The sequence below is a fragment of the Helianthus annuus genome, chromosome 15 (genome assembly GCF_002127325.2).
Source record: "Helianthus annuus cultivar XRQ/B chromosome 15, HanXRQr2.0-SUNRISE, whole genome shotgun sequence".
NCBI classification, from domain to species: domain Eukaryota; kingdom Viridiplantae; phylum Streptophyta; class Magnoliopsida; order Asterales; family Asteraceae; genus Helianthus; species Helianthus annuus.
In genome coordinates this window covers 154,524,817-154,534,705 of record NC_035447.2, presented here as the reverse complement: position 1 = coordinate 154,534,705, position 9,889 = coordinate 154,524,817, and positions in this window count along the sequence as shown.

Sequence of the window (9,889 nt, the reverse complement as noted above, 5' to 3'; positions counted from 1 at the left end):
ATAACATGAAGATACTCGATCTTTCTTTCTTAAAGTGGCGAATCGGTGACAAGAGTTAGAACAGCAGGGTAGCCCTTCAGTAGACACTTCTGGGCTTTCATGACTAAGACGATGCCAACAATGGCACAATTATGATGATCTTGAACTGATAAGGATTCCCCACTAGGAAGAGGGATACGCATGATTTTCTCTTTACAGAGAATCCTCGCTCAACGACTACGTCAAAACTTACAAGAATATAGGGAAGTAGGTCAATGTCGAACGCTTGACCCACGAGATCAAGTTTACAACCAAAAAGAACATGAGAAGCTTCTATCGATTTACTATCAGTTAATTCTACTACATGCTTATTTACAACAAAGGTGGGAGTCAGTCCTAACTGACGACTGAACCCTGAGGCACATAACTCCAATCGAAATGAGGTAAAAGTCGAGTATCACATTGAAATCTACAAACTACCAAGTTTACACACAATAGGGCAGAACCCTTCCCACGCTCGTTAAGCCTCACTGGGACTTGCATGCACCTCGCGTTATTATTATGTGTGCACCCATAATAATAAGGTAATTTGCATGCTTATCTCAATGCCTCTTAACTTGCGCTAAAAGGTTTCCCACATTCAAATAGCAACAAAAGGTTTTACAGGATCAAAAATCACAATAGTCAAAGGGTCGTGTCACACTAACAGTTCAAATGACAGGGGTTGGTAATATAAGGGCTCGTGTTGTTGTGCCAAGTGTGCATTCACATGTAATGTTATACATAAGTGTACACTAGATATACTATGTAATCGTAAATGAGAAACGAACCTTGCAGTCTGGAGCTGAGTGTCATGGTCGATGTCGGTACTGTTCGGTTATAGTCTGGTTTTATGAAAACGTTTTAAAACCAAGTTCACTATAACCAATGGCTCTGATACCAAACTGTCACACCCTCAAAATACCACCTAGGGAGTGTCCCTGATAGGCGTGTGACGTACCAATAACGAGCCACCAATTACATTGAACCCATACAAGTTATAATTAAAATCCCCATTATTAATAAAAACACCTTCAATAAGTTTAAACGAAAACCAATAAGTTCAGCGGAAGCAAATAGTAAACGAAGTTAAACTGTTTCAAAACCCAAGTATAATATCCAGAAATCAGTCACATAAATCCTTCCTGTCGACCCATGACCACTCCAGCTACTCCAAACAGCAAGTTCCCAAATCCAAAATACCTAACGACCTGCGAGCATGCAACAAGTGTATCAGACAACGCTGGTGAGTTCATAGTTTTACGAAAACGTTGTTTACCAAGTATGTAGTTAATCCATTGAAGTTATTTCCAGAAGTAATGATGAAAACAATGTTGATAATACCCCAATACAAGACGGCTTCTGATTATTTTGCCCTTTCTCCAATGCTCCTATCAAAGCATTGGTCATGACTAGGTCATTAGTTCAACACCCGTTCTCCCAGATACGGGGTGAGGTTGCCAAACCTAAGTAGCGCTACTAACTAATACCATGTTACCTTCCAGGTAACCAAACAACACGGAGGGACTTGAAAGGTGATAGGAAGAGTATATTATCCAACATTCCCGTTTTAACCCAAAAGACTTGTCCCTCCCAGGAATACCCACTGACTGTCCCAACCACCGGGACGCATGCTCAAGAAAGATGAACTCACCTTAGAGTGCTCGGTATGTTGTGTTACACTACCCGCTTCGATTGATCAACAAAACCCTAGTGTAGTTACCAGTAACAGTCAATTTCATATGCACATAAAACACGTATACTCTATACATAACACACTTGTAGTGTACACATATTTCACATAATATCATACAAGTCACAACAGTAAGTCATGCGACACACTAGTTTACCATCATCATATATTCACACAGTACACATTCAGGTCACGCATGAAGTCACATTATTTGTTCATATTCGACAACCACCCAACAGTCCATTATTTCATATCATGAAGCTATGCGGACCGTTACATACTCTAGCCTGATGTAATGTGCGGTTTCACTAAGTCATCATTCGGTCTACCTACATAGTGTGACTCAGTCCAATACGCCGCCCATACAAGATGTGCGACCCCGTGGTTTCTCAAGTTCAATTTTGTGAGATGCGGCCCAGTACAAGTCATGACCCAATCAACAAGAGACACAAGGTTTGCTGAATTGCAACCCATACCACACCCGCTCAACATCATCAAGTTACCCAGCCCGTTTTCCATTAATTAGTTTCTCATTGTTCACATGAATCCTAGCTACCATCTAGGTGAACAACAGTCCACATAATTATTATTCAAATATTAACTTATAAATGCATTCCGATGTTTCTATTGGACCGATTCACTTAGTGGACTGTCATTATTGTGCCGCTAACTACGTGTTAATTAATGAACCTATCTAAGTCACGTAATGGTCTATCACAACATTAAACTTCACACTCAAATGCACAAAAAAATATGAAATCGGTGGCTGACAATCTTTTAATAAAACCCATTAGACTTGTATCCTATTGGGCCAATATCAAGAGCTCACGTGATTAAACTTGGGCCAACAATTCTGTTTTTCTTTTCTTTTATTTCCAATATTTATTCCCCCACCATTTATTTAACCAATCGGTTCCCTATCTTCATATTATCATATTGCCATTTCATAACAACATATCAACTTATCATGCCAATTATTATTATTATGCTTCACAAAATCAAACAGTAGCACCCAAAAATCAACAATAATATATATCCTAGTCATTGACTAACAACGATTACCCATAATCTTAATACCATAAGTCATAACTCAAGCATCATATGATCAGCCAAGTTTAACGTTAAAATCATTAGTAGCGTATACTATTAACATCACAATTTATACAAGTCATTCGCACACAACACTTAATAATCCTACACATGCCAACAATTTAATAATTGATCCTTATCTATTTGACATGGACTCCAACTGTTAACCATTAACAATAACATATATACAAGCAATCCATCTATGTAATATAATATAGTAATCATGATTTCACATAGCCGTCACTTGCCTATATGTGCACTTGGATCGATGGAAATCAAGAATACAATTTCATATATATATACGATCACATGCAATCAAGAACATAATGGCTGCCAATATGGAGTGACACTTATCTAATAGCACATATACAAATCAAATAGCAAACTGATGAGTTATTTGTTGTGGCCATTTAATTGGACCTCAATTTTGATAGCAAGTTTCAATGTTTATAAACAACATCCTGACATATCCACGTGATGATCTTGATCTACTTTAATTAATTTACCATGGTATGAAACATCCATGTGCATATATTATAACAAGGAATTCTTGTATAACTTTGATTATTAGCATCACAAATCATTACCAATTAAATCGACTATATATACTGTCTTCATACAAATCGCATTAATACACATCAATACACATCAATACATGATCACATAAAATTAATATGTCCAACTAATGTAAATCGAGTAATGAGGAGGATATACTAACCAAAGGATTTAATCGCACAAGATGCTCTCTCTCGAGGGGGGGGGGTTTCCGCTGCTGAGACTGTGCGATCAGGGAATCAGAGATGAGGAGGGGTAGGGTTTGTTACAGTTTTATACTAAATTAGAGTTTGATTTAGATTATGATTCGTACACCTGAACTTATAAGGATAAGAGTGTTGGGCTGCTCTATGCGAACAGCAAAGAAGTTGGGCCAGTTCCATTTTTCTTGGCCGATATGGGCTTAAGCCCAGATATAATAGGCTGCCCAACTAGCAAGCAAATTATGTTTACAATTAAGGGAGGTGGGGGATCCGGCTTAGGTGTTTGGGCCTCATATCCGGCTTAGGTTTTGGGTGCGGCCCACTCGAACATGAACACTATGGTGTGGGCCCGATGCACTAAGTTAATATATGGTTACCGGATCATACAACGCAGAACGTGTGACGTTTAAAGAGAAGTAATGAGACGTTGAGACCACCAGGTTAAACGATACTATCCTGAAATGTTCGGGTTGTCACATAGTAAGCGGCTGTGCGATCTTCGAAAAGTCTTTGTTGAATCGTCTGTACTATCCCGCCAAACCCAAGAATTGGCGTATTTCCGTCGGTGTACGCGGTGCAGGCCAGTTCCTGATCGAATCTACCTTGGATGGATCGACATGGATCCCATCCCTGTTTACCACATGTCCTAAGAAGTGGACTTCACGCAACCAGAAGTCACATTTAGAAAGCTTGGCGTACAGTTGCTCCTTTCGAAGGAGATCCAATAAGGCGTAAGTGCTGCTCGTGCTCCTCCTGACTCTTGGAGTAAATCAGAATGTCGTCGATGAATACTATGACGAACTTGTCTAGGTAGGGTTTGCACACCCTGTTCATAAGGTCCATAAATACGGCAGGTGCGTTCAATAATATCAAACCATCCATCATATCAAACATAAAGTAGAGTAGTTAAAAATAATTCATAAAACCCAATACGATTGAGGTTCAAACCAAACTTTGTTTGAGTAGTGGAAACATAATAAAGAAAACCCAAAATAAGTTATAAGTTCAAATGTCGTTCATTGCGTCTCCTCGTCCTAACACGAAAGCTCGACCTCTTGCCTCGTTGCCATTGTTGTTGTTGTTTCCCCCGTTGTTGTTGTTGTTGTTCCCGTTGCCCTGGTTGTTGTTGTGGTTCTGATTCTGGTTCAACTGAGGACAATCGCGTTTGTAATGACCTTCTGCCCCACACTGAAAACACCCCCGGTTTCCACGCTGTGGCTGCTGCTGCTGTGGGTTCTGAGGAGCTGGTGGTGGAAGTTGCTGGTTCTGATTTGCTGGCCGTGAGCTTCTGCAATCTTTGGCTTCGTGCCCTAGCTTGAGACATCTCTGACAACGTTCTTTGCGACACCTTCCACTGTGGTGCCTGTTACACTTGTCGCATAGTGGGTGAACTCCCCGGTATCCACCCTGCCCCTGACTGCCAGATGATTGCTGACTCGAATTCTGGTAGTCGTTCGTCCTGCGCTGCTGTGCTTGAGATTGAACGGAAACTGATCCCCTGCTGGAATCCCCATCCCATTTCCGTTTGTTGTCGTTGGGTGTAGAAGAAGTAGCAGCTGGAGTAGTAGTTGCACTGACGCGTTTGGGCAGCTTGTTCTGTTCTACTGCCTGATCTGTGAGTCGATGAGCAAGACGCTGGATGTCTTGGATGTTGTCGAGGTTTGCCGATGTAACATGGCTCTGGATCTCTGGCGCAAGTCCCTTGAGATACAACTCAATGCGCTTCACTGGAGGGTCCACCATAGTTGGACACAGAATGGCCAGTTCATTTGACCGTTTCGTATAGGCTTCGATCTCTGACCCCGTCATTTTCAAGTGATAAAGTTCGTTCTCCAACTTGTGGATGTCATCGCGCGTGCAGTATTCTCTCTTAATGAGTTCCTTGAAGTCGTTCCAGGGTGTGGCGTTAGCAGCTGCCAACCCTAAGATCTGAACTTGGGCGTTCCACCAAGTTAGCGCTATTCCTTCTAGCGTGCCAGTGGCGTATTTCACCCTGCGAGCCTCTGGGCATTCGCACATCTCGAATACAGACTCGAGCTTTTCAAACCAGTGGAGGAGTCCCACTGCCCCCTCTGTGCCGCTGAAAGTACTTGGACGACAGTCCATGAAGTTCTTAAAGGTGCAAACTTGCTGCTGCGCTGGTTGACCTATTGTGTACGAATAGGGCAAAGTTTAAATACGAGGGCTAGTTTAGGAGTGTAGGATCTAAAGATCCTAGTGTAAGTTATGACTACAGGATATACTACCTGCTTGAGCAGCTGCAAGTGCCGCAGCAACTTGAGCTTGAACGAGAGCCTCTAGCTGGGCTTGAGTCATGTTAATCCGTCCAGACATGATCTTCATAGTAAAAGTAGCGTAAGTGAGAGTGGTTCGCGAGTAGGGCGATGACAGAAAAGTGTAAGCACGTAGGTATTCTCATGTAATAGTATCATGTGTATCTAAGTGTAATGCGAGCAAAGTTCTAAGTAGTTCTAGCTAACAGGCAATAAACATAAACCTTATTACCTAGGATGTCGAGTCTTGCACGTGGAGCGAAGCGTCGTTGTGGATCGTTGAGAGCATTGTTCTGGTTATAGTCTGGTTTTAATAAAAACGTTTTCCCATATTAAAACCAAGTTCTCTATAACCAATGGCTCTGCTACCAATCTGTCACACCCCCAAAATCCCACACGCGGAGTACCACCGCTTGGGAGCGTGACTGACCAGGATCAAGCCACCAATCATATTGAACATGTAAGTATATAGTGAAAGTTATCCATCAATACAAAAGGTGTTTATCAAAACCAACATAGTTAAGTATAGCGGAAGCATTTAAGTAAACCCAAACATAAGTATTAAAGTGTGAAACATCATAAGTGTTCAAATAGCATTCACGATCCTTTGCCCACAATGGCCTGCTCCTCCCTGTGCAAGCTCCATATGATACCTAAGGTCCTGCAAGGCATGCAGCAGAGAGTCAACAACTAGTTGGGCGAGTTCACAGAAAGTAAGTTCAGTAATAGAAATGGTATAGCAAGCATTGCGTTCGTTCATCTATCATGTATCGTATTAGTTCGTTCATTGTTCATGTATAGTATTGGTTTTCATCGCGGGCCCTTTCGGCATGTATGCGAAGATTTGGGTTAATACTCCCAAATATCCTAGACTATGTATATTTGTATCGCTGGCCACCCTGGCATGTGTGCGAAGTTTAGTATGTATAGTTCACAGCCTCCCTAAGGCATGTGTGCGAAGATCAGTCATAATATCGCAGCCAACCCTTGGCGTGTGTGCGAAGATCAGTTCAAGTAGGTATACTAGTCTAGCTATATCTTATCATTTACCATCCTCACCCTGAGGACTATATCATCAGGTTCCATTAACTATGTACGTACGAAATAATCATTCAATCCCATTCCCACCCTGGGAACCCCATGCCTTGGCTGTGTGAACTCACCTTGGGTTGCTCGGCAGATACACAAAGAAGAGGGTTCTTGAACTAACAGTGGTCAACCACGTCCTAACAGGGTTACCACACAAGTCAAGTTTGGTTCAAGTAATGCACGTATGAATCAAAGCAAACACGTATAGCACGTTTAACAGTCAAAAGCATATCAAAATCACACTTGTGCGTCTCGGATGGTTGGGCCGTTGAGCTTGTGCGAGCCCAACCATTTTGTGCGATATAAATCTAAGCCCAACAGTTCCCGGCCCAATTATTTAGTACCTTAGTCTTGTGCGAACCCTTTGGGTTGTGCGATCCAAACTAGCCCAACCCAACATGACACCCGGCCCAACAACATAAGCAATCTATTAACATATCCGGCCCAAAATAAATAATACATGCGTGCCTTGTGCGATCCGGTGAATACCCAGCCCAATATATCATTCGGCCCAAACAGAAACATAAGTGACCCAATAACAAACAGTCCAAATAGTGTATAAGTGACTTGTGCGATCAGTGTGGGCTTGTGCGTTTGTGTCTTGGGCTTCTAAGGCCCAACAGCTAAGCGACATTACCCCTTGTGCGACTGGGCAACGTCTTGTGCGACTGGATCCGCTTGTGTGATCGGACCAGCTTGTGCGACCCGGTCTTGTGCGATCCGAAACAAACTTTCCGTGAAACATGCCACCAGTTACAAATTTCCATTAATTCTTTTGACTAAATCAATAGTTTCCATATCTATGATTATCAATCAATAATATTAACAGTTTTCTAGCATGCCAATACTCGATCAAACAAGATAGTTATCATCCGATTCCTAAGAACCCTAATTCGATTCAACATGAACAAACATCAAACTCCTAAAACATATTATCATAAATCCTGAATTATTAACATATAACCGATCTCAAATCATCATATAAACAATCCGAAAACAAGTCATGGCAGCCGATAATTCATCTATTCAGCTTTGATTCAATATCATGCAATCCTATTCATAACAAAGTGCACATGTGAGCCGGTTGTATCACGACCAATCATACAATATTACTAGTTATTCATGCAACACATAGGAGTTATAATATCATCTAACAAGATCATAAAACACTAACCGATTAGATGTCTAGAACAAGAAAAGCTTCGAGTGATAAGGGGATGCTTGCCGCCGGCTTCGTGTGGAGAGAAAGAGAGCGTGTAGGGTTTGTAATTTGTGTGTGTTATGATTTTGCAACAAGTGAGGAAACAACCCCCAAGGGTGATTATTTGTTTGCGTAGAAGAGAAGTGGGCCGGCCCATCATGGCTGCCCCCTTCTGGTCCGATTCCAAGCAACACGGCCCAAAGGGCTTGTGCGATTGATTGTGAAGCGTGGTGCGGTTTGGGCTCAATTACTATTCTAACATTCAACACATAGCATATAACCATAACATATCATGTATTCATTCAAATAATATGGTTCACATAAGCATGTAACGTTACACAAGGTAAGTCTAAAGTACGAGTTGTCACACGTTTTTCTAGAAAATCCGTAAAACAAAACGTGTTTTATTACCAAACAAACGAATTCAAATAAACTTTTAGAAAACAAATACAAATGCGTACTTACTTTCGACGGCACTTTACGACATATGAAAACGACGATTCGGATATTAATTACGACAGTAAATATAGTTATTATATTTATTCTAAACTTCAAAATTTCGACAATTCTTTTATAAAAATAAATATAGATTATATATTTATTACGAACATCAAATAACTTGGATTTCTTTTATAAAAATAAATATAGTTCGTATAATTATTTCGAATACCAAACAACACGACGATTCTTTTATAAAATAAATATAGTTTTTATATTTATTTCAAATATCAAACAATATGATTTCGTTCTATAAAAATAAATATAGTTATATATTTATTTCAAATACCAACCAACACGAATTCGTTTTATAAAATAAATATAGTTTATGTATTTATTTCAAATATCAAATAACACGAATTCCTTTTATAAAAATAAATATAGTTTATATATTTATTTCAAACATTAAACGACTCGTAAACTTCATAAAATAAATATAACCTTTTATATTTATTTCAAACGCCTAAACAGCATATACATATACGTTGACAAATATCATACGAGACGCGATATATAATACGAGTTCGTTGTATATTATTCGTTACATACACGTACGATTTCTCGGGACATCTAACGATATATTTATATATTTTTATATAAATATTTACATATTTTAAAGCTCTCGAGAACTAAGTCTTTCCATGACTTGTTAACTAACGACATTAAACGAGACTTAACAAGCTTAACTTGACCGTTTTCGTTAAGTTAACAACTTACCGTCGAATCGTTCGGTTAACGATTCGGTAGAGCTCGGTGACACGTAGTTTAGTTACCGCTATTATTTAGTAACTTATAAGATACTAGAAAGTGTAGCGGCAAAATGCCATCTTCTTGTCGCGGGTTTAGAGTGTTGTTTCATGTAAAAAGGCGAGAATTCCTCCATGCTCTTGAAATTCATGATCTTTAGGAAACACAAACTTGAACTTTTTCTATTGTTAGAGATGAAAAGAGAGGGGTTTAGACAAAAGGATGAAACTACAATCTTATATATTCAAATACAATGTTAAAATTCCATTTTACCCCTTAAGATTAGAAAATAAAAGATATATATAGATACAAAACACCTTTCAATTTAGTTGGTGTTGGTGGCCGGTGAGGACAAGAAGAAAATACTGAGGGTAGAGAGGGGTGTTTGTTTGTTTGTTTGTTTTTTTGTAATATTATTAATTAAAAATTGTAACGCATTGCATTCTTTTAGTGGGGATGGCCCATGTTTAAACTTGAGAAAAAATATATTTAGAATTATTTGTGTAAATTAGAGTAGGAATAC